This window comes from Narcine bancroftii, chromosome 7, assembly GCF_036971445.1.
Source record: "Narcine bancroftii isolate sNarBan1 chromosome 7, sNarBan1.hap1, whole genome shotgun sequence".
Taxonomy (NCBI): Eukaryota; Metazoa; Chordata; class Chondrichthyes; order Torpediniformes; family Narcinidae; genus Narcine; species Narcine bancroftii.
The window spans coordinates 148,268,588-148,296,155 of NC_091475.1; the positions used below are offsets into that span (position 1 = coordinate 148,268,588).

The following is a 27,568-nucleotide window of genomic DNA, read 5'->3' on the forward strand; positions in this document are numbered from 1 at the left end:
AAATGGACTCACAAGAACTTGAAGGTTCTTACTCTCTCCACTGCCATCCCATCGATGCAGACAGGTGCATGGCACTAATCTCCTCTATTGACAGCTCATCAATACAGACAGGTGCATGGTACTAACCCTCTCCACTACCGTCCCATCAATACAGACAGGTGCATGTTACTAACCATCTCCACTACCGTCCCATCAATACAGACAGGTGCATGGTACTAACCCTGTCCACTACCATCCCACCAATTCAGACAGGTGCATGGTACTAACCCTCTCTATCGCCATACCATCAAGACAGACATGTACTTCAAACTCTCTGAATTTCACAATAAGCCTCCAGATCTTATTAAGAGCAAGATTGTTGTTTCCCCCCTCCCCCCCACCCACCCACCCAAACAGATTCTTGACCTCTATCTTGTATTCTGGCATAATTTCCAATTATTCAGCCAATAAGAGTGGTGTAGTCAGAAAATTTATAGATTGCGTTGGAGCAGAACTTTGCTATGGAGTCAGGAGTATAAAGGGAATGGAACAGGAAACTAATCAAGCAATCTTGGTGACCTTGTTGATGGTCAGCAAAGAGGTGGTGATGTTGCCAATCTGCACTAATTAGTGTTCCCAAAGGGTCAGGCTGACTCCCAGATGCCTTCAATTGATCATTAGTTTGGTTGACATGTTTTAAAATGTCAAGCTGTAGTCAATGACATCAGCATTATGGTAGTCCTAGTGATCCAACACAAAGTGGAGGGCCACTGGGATGGCATGTGCTCTTGACCTGTTGTGATGGAAGGTGAATCGAAGTGTGTCCAGGTCCTTCCTGAGGCAGGAGATGATTTGCTTTCTAACTAACCTTTCAAGTACTTAATCACGGTAGACGTCAGTCCCGCCAACTGATAGATGTCGAGGCAGATCACCTTGGTCTTCTTGGCCACTGGTGTGTATCTTAGGCCATTACAGTAAGAGGTTCAAAGTGTCCACAAAACCTCTAGCCATTTCATCCACACAAGTTTCAAGGACCCAGCCAGTTACACCATCTGGGCTGTTTGCATTTTGATCCTGTTGATCCTTTCCCCATCAGCATCAGAAACTGGAGCACAGTCAATGAGGGCTTTGGGGTTTGTGAAATTGCATCATTTTTTTTTTCTTTTTAAAGTGATAATTGAAGGCACTGAGCTCATCCAGATGAGATGCATTGCGGTTTCTTGTTTCACCTGTAAGCCCTGCCAGAGCTGCCGAGCATCCGTCTGAGACTCCAGCACATTTTGGAATTGATTTTTTTTTATTGGTAATGGCCTTCCAGAGATTCTACCTGGTCTTTCTGTATATTTCCAAACAGGTATTTTGCATGATCCAACTGCAGACAACTTCAAACATGAAAGCAGTACAAAAATAAAGCAAAATTCTGAAATTAGTGATAGCAAGGCAAAATGAAACCACCTACATGCAAAACTAACTGAAATATGGTAACATAACAATAAAACAATTATGTGCCACACCAGAGTAGGATTTGTACTATAAACAGCAGACCCTTGGAAAGTGCTATGGAACAAAAGTCTTGAGGCACACATGGATAGTTCCAGGAAGTGAAACAGGGATGTAAAAACGGTATTTGATATGTTTGTCTTCACTGGCTGAAGTGTTGAGTACCAATGCAGTTTTGTTAATCCAACTAGAAAGTTGGGAGGGGCGCAGAGATGATTCACCAGGATTTTGCCAGGACTGGAGAGCTTGAGTTAAAAAAAAATTAAGTTAAATAATGTGTGTCTTTATTCCCTGGAGCATCAGAGGCAGAGCACATCCTAATAGAGGTTTATAAAATCATGACAGGCATGGATAAAGTGAATGCTCACAGTGAATTTTTTTAAAAAAATTAAAAATGTAGCCATACAGCTCTGTAACAGGCTAATTTGGCCCCCATTAACCTACATTCCCAATACATTTTGAAGAGTGGGAGGAAACCAGAGCCTCCGGAGAAAACTCACGCAGTCACTGGGTGAGTGTACAAACTCTTAACAGACATAACAGGATTCAAACCCAGATCTGGTCCCAATTGCCGGCCCTATAAAGGTGTTGTACTAACTGCTAGCCTCCCATGCCATTCTATTGTACCTTGAATGCTACGTTTTCCAGGATAAATAATTATCGGACTGAAGGGCACAGGTTTAAGGTAAGATTTAAGAGGGACAACTTTTTCCACATTAGTTTCATATCCAGAACAAGCTACCACGGGAAGCAGATACAATTACAACAGTCAAAAAACATATAGACAGATAGCAATGGCTTAGAAAGATACAAATCAAATGTAGGTACATGGGACTGGCAGAAAATGCCAATTTTCCTAGCATAAATGAGTTGGACAAAAAGGCCTGTTCCATGCTGTATGATTGTAGAACAATCATCTTTAAGCCATCTCTGAATAAGCCAGAAGGATTATTGATGCATCCAATATAAACACATTTTACGTGCAAGCTGATTTTTTTAATATAACTGCACACAATACTTCAAGTGTGGTTTCATCAATGCCTTCTACAGTTGAATTATGAGGTCCCAACTTTTGTACTCAGCACGTCACCCAAAATTGTGACATGCTGCAAGATCATCTTTGGAAATGAGAAATGGTTTACACATGACAGATTTTGCCATCGCATGTGAAACTACACAAAGTGAACAGAATCTCATGAAACTATTCTTTAGAAGAAAAATTAGAACTATAGAACATTACAACACAGAAAAGGCCCTTTGGCCCTTCTATTCTGTGCCAACTCTTTTTTGCCTAGTCCCACTGACCTGCACTAGTCCATAGCCTTCCATACTTCTTCCCCATCCACATACCTGTACAAATTCTTCTTAAATGTTAAAATTGATCCAGCATTCACCACTTCAGCTGGCAGCTCATTCCATACTCCCAACACTCTCTTGTAGAGAAGTTTCCCCTCATGTTCCCCCTAAACATTTCCCTTTTCACTCTTAACCCTTGTCTTCTGGTCTGTATCACGCCTAACTCAATGGAAAAAGCCAATCTACATTCACTCTATCTATCCCCCCTATCAAATCTCCTCTCATTCTTCTGTGTTCCACGAAATAAAGACTTAACCTGTTTAACCTTTTCATCAGTTCCTGAAATTTGGGCAGCATCCTAGTAAATATTCTCTGTGCTTTTTCAATCTCATTGATATCTTTCCTATAGTTAGGTGCCAAAACCTTCACACAATACACCAAATATTGCCTCACCAATGTCTTCTACAAATTTTCAACCCAACCTCAATACTCATTTCTTTGATTTATGAAGACCAATATGCCAAAAGCTCTCTTTACAACTCTATCCATCTGTGAGGCCAACTTCAGGGAATTATGTATCTGTATTCCCAGATCCCTTTGCCCTACTGCACTCCTCAGTGCCCAATCATTAATCATCTATGTCCTTTCTTGGTTTGTCTGCCTAAAATGTATCACCTCACACTTGTCCATTTGCCATTTTTCAGTCGGTCCAGATCCCTCTGCATCGTTTTAAAACCTTCCAAGCTTAGGTCATCTACAAATTTACTGACCCAATTTACCGCATTATCATCCAGATCATTGATATAGATGACAGACAACAATGGTCTCAGCACCAATCCCTGAGGCACATCACTCATCACAAGCCTCTAGTCTGAGAAGCAATCATCCACTTCTACTCTCTGGCTTCTCATGTCCAGCTGTGGTCACATCCAGGACACTATTTTGCCATGAATACCTAGCGTCTGAACCTTCCTGACTAACCTCCCATGTCAAAGCCCTTACTAAAGTCCACGTAGACAACATCCACAACATTTTCGTTCGTTAACTTTCCTGGTAACTTCCTCGAAAAACTCTATATAATTGGTTAAACACAACCTACCTTGCACAATGCCATGTTGACTATCCCTAATCAATCCATAGCTAACCAAATAATTGTATATCCTATCTCTTAGAACACCTTCCAATAATTTAACTACTACTGGTGTCAGGCTCACCGGCCAAAAATTTCCAAGATTACTTTTGGAGCCTTGTTCAAACAACAGATCATTGTGAGCTACCCTCCAAACCACCAGCACCATACCTGTGGCTAATAACATTTTAAATATTTCTGATAGAGCCCCTGCAATTTCTACATGATCCTCCCTCAAAGACCAAGGGAAAATCTCGTCAGGCCCTGGGAACTGAAAAATACATTTTGAATTAAAATAATCAAACCCCTGCAGATTTAAAATGCAGAAAACAGCTGTTCAATTTTTGTTTGCATATGTAGATAGAATGGAATATGCAGTGCCCAAGGGAATCTTCATAAAAACAAGAGAAATATTAACTGCAACAAGCAACAAAATGTTTTCCTTTTTAGGAAAATTACTTCACAGTACCTGATCTATCCCATTACAACATACTTATGGTTGGCTTCATCACAGTTTCCTGCTTCCTTAATGTCACTTAAACAGTTGAAAGTTTGACCTTAAATTCAAACATTACAAATTTCACATAAAAGGTCTGGAAATTCAAAATAAAGTAGGTTAGTGCCCTACATTCATTAGAGCTGGGATTTTAGTGTTTGGCTTGTAACAGTTAACAGATGTCAACTCTCATGAGACCTAATCTACTTTTGCCAGCCTTAGATATTTCTTCAATCACTGCTTTCCAAAGTAAAAATAAGTAAATCACAGAATAGCAGACACCGGACACTCTCTTCCCCAGTAATTTGTCTCAAGAAACAAGATGGCATTAAACACAAAACTCGACAACTTTAAATCTAAAATGCATTATTCGTAAATCCACCAAACACTTCCTGCACAATTATAACATTTGCAGTTAAGCAAGAAAATCTGTAGATGCTGGGGTCAAATGCAATGCACAAACATGCAGGAGAAACTCAGCAGATCATGTGGCAACCAGAGGAAGTAAAAGGTAACCAACATTTTGAGTCTGACCCCTTCATTAGGGATCAGGAAATACAGGTCAATGTCTGAACAAAATATTTTTAAAAACATTCATTTCAATAAAATGAGATGAAATGAAGTTTCTTTTAATGGTGGGAAAGCCAGGTATATTAACAGAATATCCTCACAAATTAATGGTTGCATTGCTGAACACTGTAGGTTACTATTTCTTTACTGCCTATTCAACTCGAAACAATTTCATTTTCAAGTGATCAAGATAGGCCAGAGGTCCATGTGAGATTTCTGAAGCCTGTACATTTTTCCCTGATTTTTTTCAGTCTAACATCATTATTTGCATCCCGAGCCCAAAGATCTGAACACATAGCAGCTCTGGGATTTCTCTGCATGCATATTCAAATATCTTGACTTTTTTTTTTAAATGCACTTTTTGAAAACAATTTGGTTTCAAGTATCTCAAAAATATTCAGAGGATTTTTGTTTAAAGATTAACTTTGTCATTCCAACTCAATGAAGAGGTGTTTTTGCATTTATTTTATTTTGGCCACTCCACATGACATTCCAGACAGTTTGATCCACTGAACCGCAACAGGAAGATTTTTTTACAAATCAGCGTCAACAATAAGCTGACCATGTTCACCACTCAGCAAAATCCATTCCATTACCAGATATCGCTTTACACAAGCGTCATAAAATATAAGTTGTAGCCAAATAATTCTCTTTTACAAGGAAAAGAAAATCTTTGCCATTTTTACTTCTTGACACCCAATGCATCCAAAGACCAATTTAAAAAAAAGCATCTTCAGTGCCAGGAGAAACATTTATAAAATGCCCTTAACATTTAGTAAATGCCAATCTTCAGGTGCAATGATGCACAGGAAAAACCATATTTCCCTGAAAGTGATAAAAAATAGCAGATCGAGTGGTAAATAAGGCATATGGCATGCTTGTCTTCGTTCATCAGGGTTCTGTGTAGAAGTCGCCACAAGCTGTACAAAACTTTTGTTAGGTCACATTTGCAGCACTTTGTGCAGTTCTGGTCACTCCACTACAGAAAGAATGGGGAGGTTTTGGAGACCCCGCAGAAGAGATTCACTGAGATGTTGCCTGAATTAGAAAACATTAGCAACAAGAAAAAACTGTTTTCTCTTAAGCATTGGAAGTCATGAGGTGACTGGATAGCAGCATGTAAAATCATGAGAGGTAGGGATAGGCTCAGTCTTTTCTCCCTACAGTGGAAATGTTAAATACAAGACATTGCTTTCAAGTTAAGGTTGGGTGGGGGGGGGGGGGGGGTTGAAAGATTTAGTTTAAAGGAGATTTACAAGGAAAGTTATTTTTGCATAGAATCATAGGGGCCTGGAGAGAGTTCGGTGTCTGCCAGGAGGTGGCCAAAGCAGATAATGATTAAAAACATTGAAGAAGCATTCAGACAAGCAAGAAATTGAGGGATATAGACCACTTGCAGGCATAGTGGCCATAGAGCCTGTTTTTCTCCTGTACTATTCTATGTAACTTGCCACAATATTAGAAGGCTTTTTATAGATACATCATCAAGCACTGTGAGAAACACTGCTCACTGATTAAATAATTTTGTAGAGTTAATAGGTGAAGCGATATAACACTTTTTATTCAATGTTCTTGCAAGAGGGGCACACACAGTAATAATCAACAACCACTTTTATACATTACTTTGGGTCAATAACCACTCCTTTGATTTCATTGGTCTTATTTCAACCCATCAAAAGCTATTCCTCTCCTATCCCAAGGTCCACCTTTATTTACTTCTCCCACCACCCTCGTTTTACCACCCCCTACCCTTATTTTTTTTTTTAATCCTTATTTGGTATGTGCTTTGTCATATGTTCCCATTCTTCTGCAATCCTTTATGCCAGATAGGTTTCTTATGCAATCTCTTGAGCCAGACAGACCTCTTTTGCAATTTCGCAGACACCCCCAACACAGATATCGTAATCACTTCCTCTGGGCATCTATTATCGACACTACCCAAAACATTCTGCAGAAACAACGCTAACTACTTTTCACAATACCCCTTTTTTCTATTTATCCTGTGGTTTCTGCATCATTGGAGATAGAACTATAAGATACCTACAGTTTGGATAACATCACATTACTAGTCTCCTCTATAGTCTTCATGCTTTCACTGTCAAGTAAATACAGATTATCTCGTGTTGACCCATCTTCTATATCCCTTTAGGGCATTTCTTTCATAATTGCTGTTTCAATAAGCCACTGTGTAAGCCCACAAACACAGGGTATAATACAACATCCCATACCAGTTAGTACTCTTATCACCACTATTAGGCAAGTCAGAATGGAGACTATTACTCCCTTCCATTTTTCAAAGTACGATTCCAGCCACCCAGTTAGTGAGGCGTCCACTCCTGAATTTTCGGCCAACTCCTCAGCCAGGGTAGAGAGACCTTGCAATGCTTCAATAATAGTTCCATCTGGAGCTGTATTGTTTGGGGTAAAAGTACAGCAATTCCCACCCAACATTACACATACTCCTCCTTTCTCTGCTAACATCATGTCTAGTGCCATTCTGTTTTCCCAGGCCACATGACTGGTGGCATCCATTGTTCAGCAATTCCCTTTACGGCATTACAGGTATTATTTATAAACCATTGTTGATTATAGTAAATATAGTGTATCCAATCCACATTTTTATTAATAATTGCCCACAAATACATAGTCAACTCAAACCCTGCTGCTATCTGATTGTGTGCCTTAAATTCATTAGGTACTCCCCTTGGCACCCCAATTGAATCAATATAAATTCAGTCATCGAAAGAGATCCCAAGGAACTCCTCTTACTTCTCTTTATCCCTATTACCGTCTCCTGTTCAAATGCCAAGGTGAAGGGTAGAGCCAATTGAATGATCGCACAGATGCTCTTCCAGTTGGGAGGATCGGTCTAAGGATCCTGCCTCCGCAGAACCACCATAGATCTGCTCAAGGTACACTAAAAGCCGAGTAGTTAGCTCCTTTCTCCTCAGTCACGTTTCATACATTTGTGCATAGTTGTAGCTTTCCTAGGTTCCTTGTGAACTGCCTTCCTTGCCTCAAAATTCAGGCTGTGTGATTTCCTGACACAGCCAAGAACGCCGGCGGAATCCGGACATCCTTCTTCAAAGGTGGGAACATCAGGGATAGAGATTTACAGGACCGGTTTCCCCAGGCCACTCTATCCTGATACAAGGTCATCATGCCCCTCATTCCTTGCTCGTCTTTGTTCTAACCCAATGGGAATGGAACCACCTGTGCTACCAGGCATTCAGAAGCACATGCATAGCAATTGCTCTTGTTTAAAGTTTTCATCGTATGTTTTCACCGTATATTTTACCCCGTCTCAATCCCAATCATCTGTCTAAGGTCTTCTACTTCCACTATCTTTACTACTTTTGGATCATTAGGTGGGGTATATGATTTCACGTTGGGAATTGGTGGGAAGGCACTATAATTCAGATTGGTCTTGGGTGGTCTTGGGTATTTCTATGATTATTCTAAAACGACATGCCAATGTGTCCCTTCCACTGATGTCTATCCCATTTATCACATTCGAGTAGGTTTTTCCATTTGTTTCCTCAATCCAGGAGGTTCATTTAATGATCATATAAATAGGATTGGACCATTTGTCCTTGCAGTTAGTGGCAAAGGGTCCCTTCCAGACTGATATCTGGCTTTTTATGCGCGATCTTGTGTTAGCCGTCCAACCCCGGGTCTGGGTGGTCCACCATACATTATTCCAATGGGGCAGTATCTATTGGGGCACATATATTTCTCCTGAGCACTATACTGTCTCTGACTCATGACCCCTCCACATTTTATTAAACTACAAGGATCGAACTCAATCACCTGTGGTTTAGAGCTCTCGAGGATGTTAATTGTGAACTTTACTGCACCCGAGAGCTTGACAGTGTTTTCGAATCCTCTCCATACTGGGGTATGAATCCCATTGACCCAACCCTGGCTCCCATTTACTAACCCGATCCAGCACATCCACCACCATCTCATGTTTCTTTCTGCAGGAGGAGGGTTGTACATAGGTTCTTAACTTATGTTTTACAGAATATTCAAAGTCCTGGTCTAATGACCATCAATGTCTTTTCAACTGGATCTTGAGCAGGTCTTTGGTGGGATGTATGTGCCAAGTCGACAATTCCTTAGGACCCCCCCTCCAATCAGTCCTTTCACTCTGGTGTGATGTGTCCACCCTTTTTCAGCAATTCTTATCACCGTCTCAGTGGTTAGAAGGCTTAGAAATGGTCCCTCCCAACTTGGCTGGAGTTTGGCATCCTTCCACGTCTTGACCAGGACCCAATCTCCTGGTTGTATTTGATGGACAGCAAACTTGAGCGGAGGTGCTTGGGCCCAGAGACCCTTTTTCCACTAATGTCCCTCCAAAAGTTAGCTTTCTGCTCACCTTCATCTGTTAAAGAACGAAGTTCTACAACATATGAACTAGTTAGTATCCTTTCCATACATTTCTTCTGTCTCTTTTAAGTTTTCCACATTACACCTCCCCACTTTGGTTGGCAGAGCCAACCAACTTGCAATGATGTAAGTGCACCCAAGAGTTTTTTTTTCTTCCACTTTAACCGCTGTTGGAGTGGTGAGGAGGACCGAATGAGTTACTTCCCTTCGAGGGTCCTTAGAGCCAATTTTTAATCATAACAAAAGAACCAGGCTGAATAACATTTAGTGTTGTTTTTTTTTTTTAAAAAGGCTCCAGTGGTTGGAAAGCAGCTCTCACACGAGAGGCCGCTTGCCGAATTGCGCGTGTCAGAAGCAGGATATAGGGAATCATGTCAGAACTCATGATGCAAGGTAATGGGGAGGGGCGAGCAATCATTATATGGGGTGCAGAGAGGATGTCCATAAATTATCTCCGCAGGTATCAACCCATGGCAGGAACCCGGTTGCGTATGAACTTGAAAAAGGGTGACTTGGAGTATTGCAACCCATGTTCCTTTTGTCTGCTCACAGAGCTTTGCCAGTTTAGTATTAAGAGTCTGATTTGCGCATTCCATCATACCGTCAGCCTGTGGGTGATAAGCACAATGTAACTGTTGTTTCATTCCAAAGGTATTACAAACCTCGCGGTTAATAGCAGCAATGAAATGTGGCCCATTATCTGAACTAAGGTGACAAGGAACACCAAAGCAAGGAATTTAATTCCTTAAATAACACATGCACTATGGTAGAGGCCTTGTTGTCCCTGCTTGGGAAGGCTTCAACCCATCTACTAAAGCAATCTATTATTGCTAAAACATATTTATAATTCTGACATCTAGGTAATAAAATCCAGCTGCAATGTATCAAATGGACCTTCTGGCAAAGGAGTTTGACCAACCAAGCAAAGATAACCTTTACCTGGGTTAAAATGAGCGCAGGTGAGACACTTGCCGCCAATATAATCAGCAATTCTTCTGATCTCCGGATGCCACCAAGTCTGCAGAATTTGATGGCATAGAGAAGTCGACCCACAATAATGGCATAATGTAAAACATCAAGTCCTCACACTGCCAATTGATCAGTCATTCAAGTTTTCCCATCTGGGGTTACCCAAAACTCAAGTACATCATCATAATTACAACTGGAACATTTCCATCGCTCATTTTCTCTATCAGAGGTGTCTCCCTGGTGGAGTCTAATCTCCTGGATGGAAGGTATAAGGCTCGTTGAGGAGGACTCACGTTGCACTAAATCTTTGGGGACCCAATCCTGATAACCCTGCACTGCGACTTCAGCTGCTTTAGCTGCTGCCTTACTAAATTTAGAAATCACATCTTTACCATCATGGGTATGTGCTACAACTTTAAACTGTAAACAAATTTGTATCTTGCATGGTCCCTTTAAGAGTATTCCTGGCTGTCTTAATTCTGTGTTCTATAGTACACTGCACAAACTGGAAGCGTTATCTATGTTTTCAAACTTCTCAAAACATTTCTTCTAGTCTTCCTGCCAATTTGCCTGGCTGGTTGAGCGGTATCTTATGTTTTTTTCTGCAGAGTTCTCTTCGGTCAACAGGTGTCCTGCCAGACTTCTATCCTCACTGAGACTTCAGCTTAATTTTAAAATGTGCAATTGCAGACAAACATGTTTTAACAAAAGCTTCTAGAATTGTCTACAGACTTTCTTTAAATCTTAACATATTATAGTGGCCAGATGATTTATCATGGCTCTGGGTTCGAGCACTAAAGAATCCAAAAATACTTTGGGTACTGCTGGGGGCTCTAGATACAAGTGGATAATATGTTAGTGGTGGTCCTTAAGGGGTCCCCGAGGAGTACTTGGGGTCCAACCTACATCCTCCCAGGGGTCACTCGTCTCTCCTTCTTCCAGTCTTAGGCTTCCATTTGACTGTGCAGTCTTTGTTTATCCTCCGATACGGGAGGTTTTTCCTGCCTGCCTTTCACCTTTACTTTTTCCTGAACTTTCCTGTTCTTTTCTATGTGCACATTCTTTCTGGAGGACCTCCACAGGTATTACTGTCCCTCCTTCTGTCAGTGAGATCCTCAGTTTTATGGTGTTAGTCTGCCAACTTGCAAGCTTATCTCTCTCTTTTCTTTCTTGTGTCAGAAGGTGCCATTTCCCTATTATATTTCTAGCTTTCTCATGTGATGTACGCTTCCAAATCAACTGTTGTGCCCCTTTAATTAGTTCATCATCCCATGTACCTCCTAAAGGCCACCCAATTTTACCTAATCTCTTATTCAAAGCCCCCCCACCCCGAAACTTTATGTGTAGTCTTCTCATCTTCTGGAAATTTCTCACAAATTTTCTGTATTGGTGAAACCCATTCACTCACTGTATCCATACAATTACCCATTAAAGTCCCTAATCCTATCCAAGCTCCCGGAGCTCCTATTCAACCATGGTCCCTGACCACTGAGTTCACTTTTGCTGTCTACTGTTAAATTCCATCTGGTCTATCAGTCCCTGGCCACAGAATCACGCAGAGACAGTTTGTTCAGAGCAGGGAAAACAGAGAAGGTAAAAATTATACTTACTCCGCTGGCCAAATCCCTGGTCTGCACAGACCCACTCCACTTCGCTCCATCTGCCAAAGATCTGCAAAGCCTTTGCAATCCCACTTCTGACACCAAATGTGGATTCCGGTTCATTCAATGGACCTAACGAATTGACGTTACCCAAACTTTTGTCCTGGTCAGACTCTTTTAATTAAGTTTCAAATTCCTTATCATCCTCCCCAAGGGTCTTTCAGGAGGAATTTTCACAGAGACTTCTTTGTTATGTTATCCGGACCCATACTTTCCTTATTTCACATATTGGTCGTCTTATTTCCAATCCCTTCAGGATCTAGACCACCAAGGCAATACTTAAAAGTCCAGTTTTTTTACCTTGGTCCATGCTCGGAGTTACCTTGTCAGCGCTGTGCCTGTCTCACTGTTTATCATACCGGTTCACCCAGACCTAGTCCGGTCCATCCAAGGAGCCACACTCACAAAGTACCAGAACCGTTCAAACCTGGAACCTTAGGAGCCACAACCCTTGGGAGATGATGGTATCCCGGACAATCCCCCAATTGTGAGAAACACTACTCACTGATTAAATAATTTCGTAGAGTCAATAGGTGAAGTGATATTACACTTTCTATTCAACGTTCTTGCAATAGCTGGTGTCCTTCAGACAGGTGCGCGCATTAATACTCAACAACCATTTTTATCATTACTTTGGGTCAATAACCACTCTTCCTTTGATTTCATTGGTCTTATTTCAACCTATCAAAAGCTCCCCTGTCCCAAGGTCAGTCTTTAGTTACTCTCCTACTACCCTTATTTTTCATTATCCTTATTTGATATGGTGCTTTGTCATATGTTCCCCTTTTTTTGCAATCTTGTGAGCAAGTCATGCTCCTTCTGCAATCCTTTGAGCCAGACAGGTTTCTTATGTAATCTCGAGCTAGACAAACCCTCTTCTGCAATTTCACAGACACCTCCAACATATATATCACAATCACTTCCTCTGGGCAACTATTATTGACACTACTCCCACAATTCTACAGAAACAACACTTTAGCTACTTTTCACAGCACTAAGCTGTAAAGGTTTTTGAGGTAGATATTCAAGAGGTTTCAGGGTAAAGCAAAGAGAAAAGACAGGTGCTAGGTAACCAAATTCCATTCTGGCTGTAGATAAATGTAGACATAACTACTAATGACCGAACAATCAAATATATGGATAATTTGGAATCCAGAACTAGAAGAGTACAGACTTAAGTTTTCATAACAAAAAGGCATTTCTGGATAGACTAACAAACTATCTACAATTTTCTTTTATCTATCTATATTAATCTTAATTGTCCATTTTTGGAGGTTTTGTTCCTGATATCAAGGTTCAGAAATTAGAATTCCTCCCTACAACTTCATCTTCCTCTCTTCATCAGTGATGCTCTCGGTTATGTCTCTGTTGTTATTTGAAAAGATTCTTAAATAACTTAGAGATACAAGATTCAAATAACAGAAGAGATTTTACTTATTGATGCCTTCCACCATCTCAGGGAACTGTTCACACACATACATTCACCCCACAGAAGAGCACTATAATTACTACAGTGATGAGGGTGTATTCTTACGCGGTTACAAAATAGTTCACATTATCCTGACTGTATAACATCCCTCCTTCTCAAGCTAAAAATTTAGTGTTCTTTATCACTTTCTTTCCAGTGCAACTTAAATAACTGAACACTAGTATATTTATATAACTATTTTTAAATAGTTCTTATCGATATGGCGCAGCAGCCATATGTTGCTTCTCCATCTTGTGGATTTGGCTGCGATCACTGGGCTCTGTGTTGCTGGTACACATGTAGGTGATGTAACCCTAACCCTAACCCTTCACCTGACAACTGCTGTGTTGATGTTTTGGCATAAGTGGTTGTGGTCTCTTCATTTGATACCTCACTCGATATTGGTGTTGCAGGCTTTGCTGGTATTAAAGCTTTCTGCTTCTTCCCATCTTGTGTCGGCCAGATGTCAATTCTGTTCCTCCTTAGCTGATTGTCAGAGTCTGTCTCAACAATGAATGATCTTGGTGTCTCAGCTTCTCTGATGACCTTTGCTGGGGTCCATGTTTTCAACATCAGCTCTTGAATATGCACATGCTACCCTCTGAAGAGTTCTGCCAATGTTGGTGCATGTTCGTTATAATGCTGGCATCCTTCATCTTGCATGTCAGCCAGTCTTCTTCTGGTTTCCTCCTGGTCTTCTGGAGAGCGTATTTTGCTTGGCAGAGTTGTTTACATCTCCTGTCATTTAGAAGTTCTGCTAGTGACTATTTCAGCTCTTAAAGGTGTTGCTCGTAACGATAGAAGAGCTAGGTAGGGTCTTATTTTGTTTTGCGATACTTAAATAGTGTGCATTTCACAATTTGCATGTCTTTCAATGGACCCATGACCTGTGGGGTAGTATGGGGATGATGTAGTGAAAACAACCCATACTCTGCAGCCAGCTTTCTGAATTCTTGTGACATGAACTGTGTTCCATTGTCGCATATTACTTGCTTGGGTATTCCTTGTTCAGCAAGAGTGCTCTCATTTCTGAGGTGATAGTTGACACTCTCAGGTCATTCACCCTTTTGACGAATGGAAACTTAGAGCAGTAACAGGCTACTATTAAATACCACTCAAGATTCCTGGTGAACAAGTCTGCTCCCACTGTGTGCCATGGCCTGGCAGGTACTTCTGTGGAAATCATTTCCTCTTTTTGTTGTATATTTCTGTATTTTTGGCATACTTTTTTTTCCCCCTCAAATATTATTTTATTAGCACATGTAACAAAATTGCATACAAGACAAAAAAAATTCTATTTTCCAAATCAACATTGCTTTTTATCAATTTATCTCTCCCCCCACCCTCCACACACATACACAGGAAAACCCAAAGAAGAAAGCACAGGAAAACAAAAAGAAATAAAAGAGAAAGAATACTGATTTTTAAATAATACTGGATATTACCTAATGAATAAATTGTGACCTAATTATTCTAACACTTACAACTATCATTGTACCTTATAAATATGAAATATACAGTAAAATAAAACACAACTTGGCAATACATAACACCATCAAAATCTAATTGTGTGTATATTTAAATATATATTTTAAAAAACCACAGAAACAACATTTAATAAAGTAAAATAAAATGAGATATATTAAGGTGAGGCCGGGGAGTGGCAAAGTTTGCATCAAATTCTACCAATGGACATATTATAATTACTTATAGAGTTATAACACCAATCTTTTGCATATATGGAAATCAAATTTTCGAAAAAAAAATCTAATTTGTTCTTTAAATTGTATGTAATATTTTCCAAAGGTATACAACTTCACATTTCACAATGCCATCTATCTAATACCAAATTTGTATCCAATTTCCATGAAACAGCTATACATTTCCTGGCAACTGCTAGCACTACCTTTCAAAATTCTTTATGAAACCAATTTAATTTTAAATCTGGAATAATTCTTGATATATCCCCCAAAAGAAACAACATAGGGTTTCTCAGGAGTTTAACACTATTACCTGTTGAAGAAAATATATTAAATTAGTCCAAAAAAATTCAATTTGGGGCATGTCCATGTCGAGTGTAAAATGGTTCACATCAAAAACACTTGTCCAAAATATCTGACTTCAATCTATTAAGCTTTTGTGGTGTAATATCTAACTGATGTATGAAATTGTATTGCACCATTCTATACTTAACATTTATTGTATTTTTCAGACTATTATATTTGTGTCCAATTTTTATCATTTATATCTATACCCAGATCCATTTCGCACCTTTGTTTAGATTTATAATAATCTTTCTTATTTACTCCTCTCAAAAGTAATAAATACATAACTGATATGAATTTTTTGTATTTGGATTTGATATTATTGTTTCTATTTCATCATCTTCTAACAGTAAGGTGAAATAAATATTTCTTGTCAATAAGCCTTTAATTGATAATATCCAAATACTGTATTTTTTTATTCCATATTTAGCTTTCAATTGATCAAATGTCATTAAATATCTGCCTTGATAATAATCTTTAATAAATTTTATTAATTTTTTTTGGACAGTTAATAAAATTTATATTATTCAATGTAAACAGGATCAATTTATTTTGCACCAGTGGCACCCTCACTAATCCATACCCCTTAACCCCCATTAACATATGTACCTTATGCCACCTTCTGACCAAATGTTTTAATAATGGTGTGCCTGTTTCTCCAGTTAATACCTCATTCCATTTATATAGAAATTGTTCAGATTCTTTTTCACTTATTCTATTCATTTCTATATTAACCCAAGACACTTTTTCTCCTTCCTCAAAAAAAGAAAGAAATCATAGTTGGGCTGCTTTATAATATTCAAAATTTGGAAGTTGTAGACATCCTGATTCAAAGCTCCAAGTTCGTTTTTCCACAGAGTCCTTGACTTCTTGCCTTTCCATAAGAGTTTCCTTATAATTTTATTTAGATCCTTAAAAAACCTTTTAGGAATATTAATGGTCAAAGATTGAAATAAATATTTCACTTGTGGAAAAAATATTCATTTTAATACAATTTTCTCAGAAAATTAATATAATTGCTAAATCAACCCATTTTTTTTTAAATTCCTCTTCAATTTTCTTAAACCTGGTCCATAATTAATTTTAAAAAGATTCTTTAATTGGTTATCAATTCTAATTCCTACATATTTTATCCCACATTCAGGCCATTTAAATTTCATATTTTGCCTACATTGGGTGTAGTCACCAAACATCAATGGCATAATTTCACTTTTATCTCAATTAACTTTATATACTGAGACTACTCTTTATTGTTCTAATTGCAGATGTTATTTATATAATGAGTTTTCCAGATCTGTCAAATAAACAATTACATCATCTGCAAATAAAGTAATGTTCATTAGCCCCTATTTTAATATCCTTAATATTGAATTCTGTTCCAATTAATTCAGCTAACAGTTCAATTACTAATACAAAAAGAGCAGGCAATAATGGACAACCTTGTCTTCTTGATCTTGTTAATTTAATATAATCAGACATGAGACTATTTATCACTACTCTTCCTCTTGGATCAATATTAAATGCTTTTATCACCCAACACCCAACCCCAACCAACCAATTTTCCCTTGCAACCGCTGCAATCGTGTCTGCCTGTCCCGCATCGGACTTGTCAGCCACAAACGAGCCTGCAGCTGACGTGGACTTTTTACCCCCTCCATAAATCTTCGTCCGCGAAGCCAAGCCAAAGAAAAAAAAAGATATCCTAAGCCAAATTTAACAAGATACCTTAAAAAGAAAATTCTATTCTACCCTATCAAATGCCTTTTTTGCATCTAAAGCCATTGCTACACTTAAATTTCTCTCTTTTGAGTTAGATGAATTAAACTAATCAACCTAGTTACATTGTCTGCTGATTTTCTTTTAAATAAATCCTGTTCTGTCCTTGTTAATTAATTTTTGGTTAAAAAAAAACTTTCCAGCCTATTTGCCAATAATTCAGCCACTATCTTACAATCCACATTCAATAAGGATATTGTTCTATAAGTTGATGACATTAATGGATCTTTATTTTTTTTTGGAATTACCATATAATTACTGCCTTAAAAGAATCAGGTAAATTTCCAGTTTCTTCCAATTGTATTAAAACTTTCATAAATACAGGAACTAGCACATCTTTAAATTCTTTATAAAATTCTGATGTAAATCTGTCTTCACCAAGGGATTTATCATTTTGTAAAGATAAAACTCTTCAAACCTCTTCAATTGTAAAAGTGGTTCCGAACATTTATGCCTCTAAATTATTAATTTGAGACATTTACTCCCAACTTTAGAAAACATTATCTGTCCACATATGTACACCTTCATTGCATCCCATAAAACAAATTTATTATCCATAGAATCAGCATTAATGTCCAAGAATTGCTTGATCTGATTCCCAATAAACTGACGTATAATCTTTCTTTTTCAACAAAATACTATTAAACCTCCATCTAAAACTCATACCTTGCTTGCCTTCTAAATATAATGCTAAGAACAAAAGAGAATGATCTGATATAAACCTTGCCTTATATTGAACCCGTTGTACCCTACCTTGAAGTCTTGCAGATAATAAAAATGTCCATTCTAGAATAATGTTTATTAGGATATATTTTTGGCATACTTGACATGTAGGCACAATATTTTCAAAGTCTTTGTATATACCAGTCCAGTAGATGGCTAATTTTGCTCTGAATTTGCATTTCTCGATTCTAATGTATTTTCTGGAGAATCTCTTTCTGCATTATTTCAGGTATAATTAGTCTTGATCTAGCCAGCAGAACACCATTCTCCAATGACATGTCAACTCTGATAGACTAAAATTGACTTATTGAAGGCTGTGTCTGCTTTATCCTCTCTGGTCATCCTTGTATTATTTGTTGAGAAAGCATTTGCAATCCATTGTCCTTACTGGTTTCTTCTCTGATCTGGCTTAATTTATCACTGATCACATTGATGAGATAACATAACATAAATAACATAATAATTACAGCACGGAAACAGGCCATTAGGCCCTTCTAGTCCACACCGAACCAAACACCCCTTTCTAGTCCCACCTCCCTGCACAATGCCCATAACCCTCCATCTTCTTCTCATCCATATACCTGTCCAACCTTTTCTTAAATAATACAATTGACTCCGCCGCCACTATTTCTCCCGGAAGCTCATTCCACACGGCTACCACTCTCTGAGTAAAGAAGTTCCCCCTCATGTTACCTCTAAACCTCTGCCCCTTAATTCTTAACTCATGTCCTCTTGTTTTAATCTTTCCTCCTCTTAATGGAAATAGTCTATCCACATCCACTCTGTCTATCCCTTTCATAATCTTAAATACTTCTATCAAATCCCCTCTCAACCTTCTACGCTCCAAAGAATAAAGAACTAATCTGTCCAATCTCTCCCTATACTCTAGATGCTTAAACCCAGGTAACATTCTGGTAAACCTTCTCTGCACTCTCTCCACTCTGTTTATATCCTTCCTATAATTAGGCGACCAGAACTGCACACAGAACTCCAAATTAGGCCGCACCAACGTCTTATACAATCTCAACATCACCTCCCAACTCCTATATTCCATGCAATGATTGATAAAGGCCAGCATACTAAAAGCCTTCTTCACCACCCTATTCACGTGAGTTTCTACCTTCAGGGAACGATGTACCGTTACTCCTAAATCTTTCTGCTCTTCTGTATTCCTCAATGCTCTCCCATTTACCACGTATGTCCTATTCTGATTCTTCTTACCAAAATGAAGCACCTCACACTTATCAGCATTAAATTCCATCTGCCATTTTTCAGCCCACTTTTCTAAGCAGCCCAAATCCCTCTGCAATCCTTGAAAACCTTCTTCATTATCCACTATTCCACCTATCTTAGTATCATCTGCATATTTACTAATCCAATTCACCACCCCATCATCTAGATCATTAATGTATATAATGAACAACAATGGGCCCAATACAGATCCTTGAGGCACACCACTGGTCACCGGCCTCCAACCTGACAGACAATTATCCACTACCACTCTCTGGCCTCTCCCTTTCAGCCAATGTTCAATCCATTTGACTATCTTAAAATTTATACCTAAAGACTGCACCTTCCTAACTAACCTTCCATGTGGTACCTTATCGAAGGCCTTACTGAAGTCCATATAGACAACATCCACTGCGCTACCCTCATCCACATTCCTAGTCACCTCTTCAAAAAATTTAATCAGATTGGTCAAACATGACCTTCCTCCCACAAATCCATGTTGAGTGCTCCTGATCAGACCCTGTCTATCCAGATGTTTATAAGTACTATCTCTAAGAATTTTCTCCATTAATTTACCTACCACAGACGTCAAACTTACAGGCCGATAGTTGCCAGGCTTCCTCCTTGAACCCTTTTTAAATAACGGAACCACATGCGCAATGCGCCAATCCTCCGGCACTATCCCCATATCTAATGACATTTGGAAAATTACCGCCGGAGCCTCTGCTATTTCCTCCTTCACTTCTCTCAATGCCCTGGGGAAGATCTCGTCTGGTCCCGGAGACTTATCCACCTTTATATTCTTCAAAAGCCTTAAAACTACACCTTTTGTAATCTCTATATTCCCCATATTTACCCAATTTGCTTTTTTTTATCTCACATCTCCCAATATCCTTCTCCTTAGTGAATACCGAAGAAAAGAAACTGTTCAATATCTCCCCCATTTCTCTAGGCTCCACACACAGTTTTCCGCTCTGATTTTCTAAGGGACCAATTTTGTCTCTAGCTTTCCTCTTAACATTAACATATTTGTAGAACTCTTTTGGATTAGTTTTCACCCTGCTTGCCATAGTTTCCTCGTACCTTCTTTTAGCTTTCCTAATTCTTCTCTTAAGATTCCTCTTACATTCAATGTATCTTTCAAACATCTCCTTAACTCCATGCTTCTTATATCTAATGTACGCCTCCCTTTTACTTCGAACCAAGTTTCCAATGTTCCTTGAAAACCACGGCTCTCTCAAACCTTTTGCCCCTCCTTTTAACCTAACAGGAACATAAAGCTTTTGCACTCTCAAAATCTGATCTTTAAAAGACTTCCATCTCTCTACTACATCCTGCCCATAAAACAAATTGTCCCAATGCACACCCTGCAAGTCCTTTCGCATCTCCTCAAATCTAGCTTTTCCCCAATCAAAAACCTCAACCCTTGGCCCTGACTTCTCTCTTTCCATAATGACATTGAAGCTGATGGCATTATGATCACTGGACCCGAAGTGCTCGCCAACACTAACCTTCGTCACTTGACCCATCCCATTTGCCAACAGTAGATTTAACACTGCTCCTTCTCTGGTCAGCACCTCTACATATTGTTGTAAAAAACTATCTTGCACACATTTCACAAACTCTAACCCATCCAGTCCTTTCACAGAATGTGTTTCCCAATCTATATGTGGAAAATTAAAATCTCCCATAATTACAACCCTGTGCTTATCACAAATATCTACTATCTCCCTACAGATTTGCTCCTCTAGGTCTCGGTCCCCTCCGTGTGGTCTATAATACACCCCTATAAGTGTAACCTCTCCTTTCCTACTCCTCAGTTCCACCCAAATAGCCTCCGTGGATGTGCCCTCTAATCTATCCTTCCTAGGCACCACTGTAATATTTTCCCTGACAAGCAATGCAACCCCACCTCCTCTTGCCCCTCCAACTCTATCACACCTAAAACAACGAAACCCAGGGATATTCAGTTGGCAATCACATCCCTCCTTCAACCATGTCTCACTAATCGCTACCACATCATACTTCCAAGTATCAATCCACACCTTCAGCTCATCCACCTTTTTTACAATACTCCTGGCATTAAAATATATGAATTTCAGGGATTTCCCAATTTTTAATCCCTGTTTTCCCTCATCTTTAATAACAACATTATTTATTTTTCCTGCTAATTGCCCTTCATCTTCTTCCAGAGCATTTCCCTTCTCTATCACCTGCCCATCCATATTCAAATACTTACTACAAACTTTCTTTGTTTGCATTCTAACCTTCTCCTTACTGCTCTGTACTATTTTGTTCCCTCCCCCCAACCATTCTAGTTTAAAGGATGATACATCTTGATTCCCATGTCTTCCATTTCACATTTTTCATTCGGGGAAAGTCGTGACAAGGTATTAGCAAGCACCATCTCTTTGCCTGGTATGTATTTTAAGTCAAAGTCATAGCATTGTAGTTGTAGAAGTAATGTCTGCAGTCTAGCTGGTGCCTTGTTTAGGTTATTTGGATGTGTTCTAGTGGGCGATGATCAATTTCCTCTATAAACTTTCTTCCATATAAAAACTTGTGAAACTTCTCGCATCCATATACAACTGCCAACAGTTCTCTCTCAATATTGGCATACCTAGTGTCCGCTGTTGTTAGTGCTTTTGAGGCAAAAGATATTGGTTTTCCTTCTTGTACTAATGCTGCACCAAGGCCTCTGTTAGATGCATCTACTTGCAGAGTGAGGGCTTCTTCCTCTATAATAGTATCTCAACTCCTCTGCATATTATTTCTTTGAACTGGTCAAAACTTCTCTGATGTGATAGTAGATATTTATTTTAGCAACTCTGATGTTTGCTGTGTAGTCTGATGTATGTGGCATGAAGGAACTTGTGTATTGGACCAACCTAAGGAAACTTCTGAATTCCTTTTTTGTTCTTTGGTGCTCCATTTTGGCAATAGCTTTAACATTCTCTGGGTTTGGCTTTATCCCATCAGGTGTGTACACAATTTTGAAGAAATGGCATTGCTTTTCTTTTATAATGCATTTGTCTGCATTAAGTTCAATTCCAGATCCTCTTGTTCTCTCCAAGTCCTCATGTAGATGAAGAGAATGAGCTTTTCCATCTCTGCCAAAAACCAGGATGTTGTCTGCGATGCCAACAGCACCTTTACACCCTCTGTTGGTCTCATCAATTTTCTGTTGGAACATGTCCTGGCTCACCTTCAGGCCAAAAGGTAGTCGCAGGAACTTTTAATGACCAAATGGAGTAGTGAACATTGTTAGTAGTGTTGATTCTTCATCAAGTTTCACATTCCAGTATCCATTTTTAGTATTTAGATTGCTTTAGATGTTGGATCCTGTAAGTTATGCTGTGATTTTTTTCTAGTGTGAGTGTTGGGTAGTGACCCCTTTTTATTGCTTGATTTAAGTCTTTGAGCTCCAGGCATATTGTCAAGCTGCCATTTGGTTTTTCTTTGACCCTATGGAATTTACCCAGTCAGTCAGCTCAGTCACTTTGTCGATGACTTGCATCCTTTCCATGTCCTTTAATTCTTGCTCCAGCTTCTTCTTAAGCTCTCGTGGACATTTCCTTGGAGCAGGGATGACTGGTTTGCAGTTTGGATCTATGGTGATGTGATATTCAAAGTCTCCAAAGCATCGAAGTGAATCATCAAAGCATTCTGGGTACATGCTCATGAGCTCAGCCTTGTTTGTGACTGGAGGTCGGTTTGTGAATGGAACGTCTCTGTTGATGCTTTGGGATATCTTCTTCATCTGAATCTGATAATTGACAGAGATTAACTGCAACTCCTGGCAGTTGTCCAGGCCTAGAATTGCTGGTCTGTCTGCATCTACCATGTAGAATGTATAGAGGATAATCTTTCCCTTATAGCAGCCATTGATCTTGGCTCTCCCTAGCTGCTTGATCATGGGTTCACCATAGGCTGTTAATGTGACATTTGCTGTTTCCAATGCACCAATATTTGGATACACTTTTATTATGTTCTCTGGGAAAATCTGGCGGTAGTCTGAATGAACGGATGTTGCTTTGTGATCCATAACCAGCTTCATCTTTAGGTTAAATACTGTAGGCTTGTTCTGGATTGTCCTCTGTATTTGGATCCTTGTGTGCAACTCACTTCCTTCTTTCATCTCAGCCAACACCTCATGAAGGAGTATAGATTCTATGTCCAGTGTCCGGGTGTCGGCTCCTCACTGTTGTTTTCTTTAATATGGTGGTTCTTCTCCTTGTCTTTTTTTCTTCTCTGATGTTATTGCTTTCTTCATACCAGACTTGCACATCTTCGCCCAGTGATTTGCTTTACCATAGGCTTTACATTCAAAACAATATGCAGGCCATTTGTTTCTGTCATCAACCGCACTTCCTTCTTGGGGGTTTGCATTTTTCTGATTGTGTTCTTTATAGCATCAACCCTTCCGTCTCTTTGTTGTGGGTGAGTCTGCATAGACAGGGATTTCATTTACATCCTCGTGGCTTCATAGACTCTGGCTGGACCTACAGCTTTGGCCAGCTTCTTAAATAACTTAGAGATGCAAGATTCAAATAACAGAAGAAATTTTACTTACTGATGCTTTCACCATCTCAGGGAACCGCCCGCCCGCCTGCCCGCCTGCCCGCCCGCCCGTTCTTTGGCTTGGCTTCGCAGATGAAGATTTATGGAAGGGTATGTCCACATCTGCTGCAGGCTCGTTGGTGACTGACAAGTCCGATGCAGGACAGGCAGGCACGGTTTCAGCGGTTGCAAGGGAAAATTAGTTGGTTGGGGTTGGGTGTTGGGTTTTTCTTCCTTTATCTTTTGTCAGTGAGATGGGCTCTGTGGTCTTCTTCAAAGGAGGTTGCTGCCTGCCGAACTGTGAGGCACCAAGATGCACGGTTGGAGGCGATATCAGCCCACTGGCGGTGGTCAATGTGGCAGGCACCAAGAGATTTCTTTAAGCAGTCCTTGTACCTCTACTTTGGTGCACCTCTGTGTCGGTGGCCAGTGGAGAGCTCGCCATAGAACACGATCTTGGGAAGGCGATGGACCTCCATTCTGGAGACATGACCCACCCAGCACAGTTGGGTCTTCAGCAGCATGGATTCGATGCTTGCGGACTCTGCCAGCTTGAGTACTTCGATGTTGGTGATGAAGTCATTCCAATGAATGTTGTGGATGGAGCAGAGACAGTGCTGATGGAAGCGTTCTAGGAGCCGTAGATGATGCCGGTAGAGGACCCATGATTCAGAGCTGAACAGGAGTGTGGGTATGACAACGGCTCTGTACATGCTGATCTTTATGTGTTTCTTCAGGTGGTTGTTTTTCCAGACTCTTTTGTATAGTCTTCCAAAGGCACTATTTGCCTTGGCGAGTCTGTTGTCTATATCTTTGTCGATCCTTGCATCAGATGAAATGTTGCAGCCGAGGTAGGTAAACTGGTTGACTGTTTTGAGTTCTGTGTGCCCAATGGAGATGTGGGGGGGCTGGTAGTCATGGTGGGGAGCTGGCTGATGGAGGACCTCAGTTTTCTTCAGGCTGACTTCCAGGCCAAACATTTTGGCAGTTTCCGCAAAACAGGACGTCATGCGCTGGAGAGCTGGCGCAGAATGGACGATACAGTTGTTTAAATATCCGAGATTCGCACATTCCCTGCATCACGTGATACCCGGAAATGATGCGGCTCCCAGAAGCTTCAGCATTATTAGTCCCCAGGAAACTCCCAGGAACTCCTGGGCCCACGGACACCAACGACTCTGAAGCTCCGGTGAGGTAAATGGAGACGCGGTCCATTACAAGGTGACAATTGTGGTATAAAATTTCTTCCCATCTAAAGTCGTCTCTGTAATGTTTGGAACAAAGACATTTTTTTCCCCTGTGCTCCATAGTTTTAAATGTGTAATCAAACAATTCACAGGTAAACCATGGCAAAGGTGGTATGCTTTGGATCTTGGACAGTTCCTCACTTTGCTCTTGCCATCACCTTTAGTGAGAACCTTGGTCTCATCTGTCCATAAGACCTTTTTTTCTAGAATTTGCAGGTTCTTTTAAGTACTTCTTGGCAAAATGTAATCTGTCCATCCTTTCTGTGGCCAACTAGTGGTTTGCATCCTGCACTGCAGCCTCTGTATTTCTGTTCACAATATTTTCTGTAGACAGTTGTCATTGACATATCCACACCTGCCTCCTGAAGAGTGTTTCTGATCTGTTGGACATATGTTTCAGGATTTTTCTTCATTATGATAAGAATTCTTCTGTTATCAGTAGTGGAGGTCTTCCTTGGAATACCAGTCCCTTTGCAATTACTGAGCTCACCAGTACACTCTTCGTATCTGAGGTAACTTCTACTTTGAAAAAGAACCACTTGACAACTTCAAGCTCTAAAGAACAACTTTATATTGAATAGAAAAGCTACACACACACACACACACACACACACACACACACACACACCAGAGGCTTGTTTTCTTCTTCTGTTATTTCTCCACTGCACACAGCATGGCCTTCAAGCTATACACAGGAAGAAGACAGGAAGTAAAATGCCTCCCAGCCTCACTTTAAAATCAGCTCACATTACAACAGTAATGATGTTCCAAACTGTTGATTTTGGTATTCTTAAGGTTTGGGTGATGTCTTGTTTTTCATCCTCATAATGTCTTCTTCGACTTTCATTACTACAACTCTGGTCCTCGTGCTGAAAGATGGGAACTACACACTCCAAAGGTAATCAAAAGCTTAGAAGCAAGCCTAGCTCTCTTATACCTGCAGCAATAAAGCAATTAAACATACCAGAGTACTCACAAGCACCTGGGAAGCCAAATGTCCTGAAATGAGTGGACTACATATAAAAAGTCTTCTAATTTCTACATGGTCAAACTAAAATGTATACAAATAACCTTGTATAAAATCTGTAATGTGCACTTTAATCCTATCAACCATCTTAAACATCTTCATCCTGCAACATTACCTCTTCTTCACTTTCCTCAGATGCTGCTGAACTTAATCAATGTCTCCAGCTTTATTTTTTGTTTTTATTTCAGACTACTAATGGTTGCTGGAAACTACCAGCAACTGTAAGAGAAAACGACATGTGAAAATAACCACAGTCATAGACCCCATGCATGCATCCATTATAGTATTAGTGAATATGACCAATACTTAATCCCATGGAGACCAAGTTCTATCCTTTAACTTGGGGACCCACCACCATACAAGGCAGCTTGACCACAGTACTAAATGGAAAAGGATAGAATAATTTGGAAGTTCGACTCGGATGTTATCAGCAGAAAGAACCTTTTCTATTCCTATCTGTGACCTCAAGGACCAGCACATTATTTCTCCTTCATCAATCATCAAGTGAATAACCATCGATCAGTGTGAACTTGGACATACTCCAGATTCTTGTCTCCAAACCTGTTTGTAACTTCCATCACAACCTCCACACCCCACCACCCCCCCACCCCGCTTTGAGACTCAGCTTCTGATTAAATTTCTGATCATCCTGTCGCTTTGCCAGCCCATCCTTTTCCTGATGGCTTTGTGGCCCTAAAGTATTACCAAAAAGATAATTTTTCAGTGGACAAGTCAGCAAGAAACATTGTGCGTGGGACCGATCCTAATGTTTGACGATAGACAGGGAATTCTAGAATTTGACAAACAATGAACAGAAAATAGAGCTTTGTGAATACAGGAGTGAATTTCTGGTGAGATAGCAGTAAAAAGAAGACATAGTTTGACTTAGCCATGAACGGGCAGAGCCTGACACACCACATTCACCTGGAGTTCAATAACCTTCTTCACCCTGTGAAAATCTATTTGTGTTCAAAGGAAGTATGTTTATGTCCAAATTCGTTTATGTTAGAGGAAAATAATGTGGGGCGGGGGGTGGGAGGGAGTGGGCATACTTCCTCTAAAGTTCGACCATTATCTAACACCATAAGAGAAGAATGGGCATTTTAACATAAGTGTTTCCAGTTCTTGTGGAGCAGTAAGCCAGCAAGAGGCAATACCTTCATGAAATAGGATCACAAGGAGGGAATTAGATATTTTTCTGCATTTTTGACAATCTAGCTTTTGGCAGTTGAACTAATGCAATTGAGTTTTACTTCAGTGTGCAATCAATCACGCGCAGCAAAAACACCCTGCATCAGATCGTGATGCTTGGTCTTGACCTGAACCATTAACAATTGCTTCATCCCCCACAGATGCTGCTCAGACTGCTGTTCCTCCCGCAGTTTGTTCTTTCCTCCAGATCCAGCCTCATCATTCCAAAAGTTTCCCTTGCTGACATGTCTTAAGCACTGGCAGACTGAGATCACCCTCAAATTGGAGATACAATACCTCCTCTTCCGTCTG

The 27,568-nt window shown here is 39.9% G+C and overlaps 1 protein-coding gene across 2 annotated transcripts in view; it reads right to left on the bottom strand.

Annotated features, from left to right (window-relative positions):
- arhgap42a (Rho GTPase activating protein 42a) overlaps positions 1-27,568 on the bottom strand; it is a 274,248-nt gene that overhangs the window by 162,466 nt on the left and 84,214 nt on the right. The window lies entirely within an intron of this gene.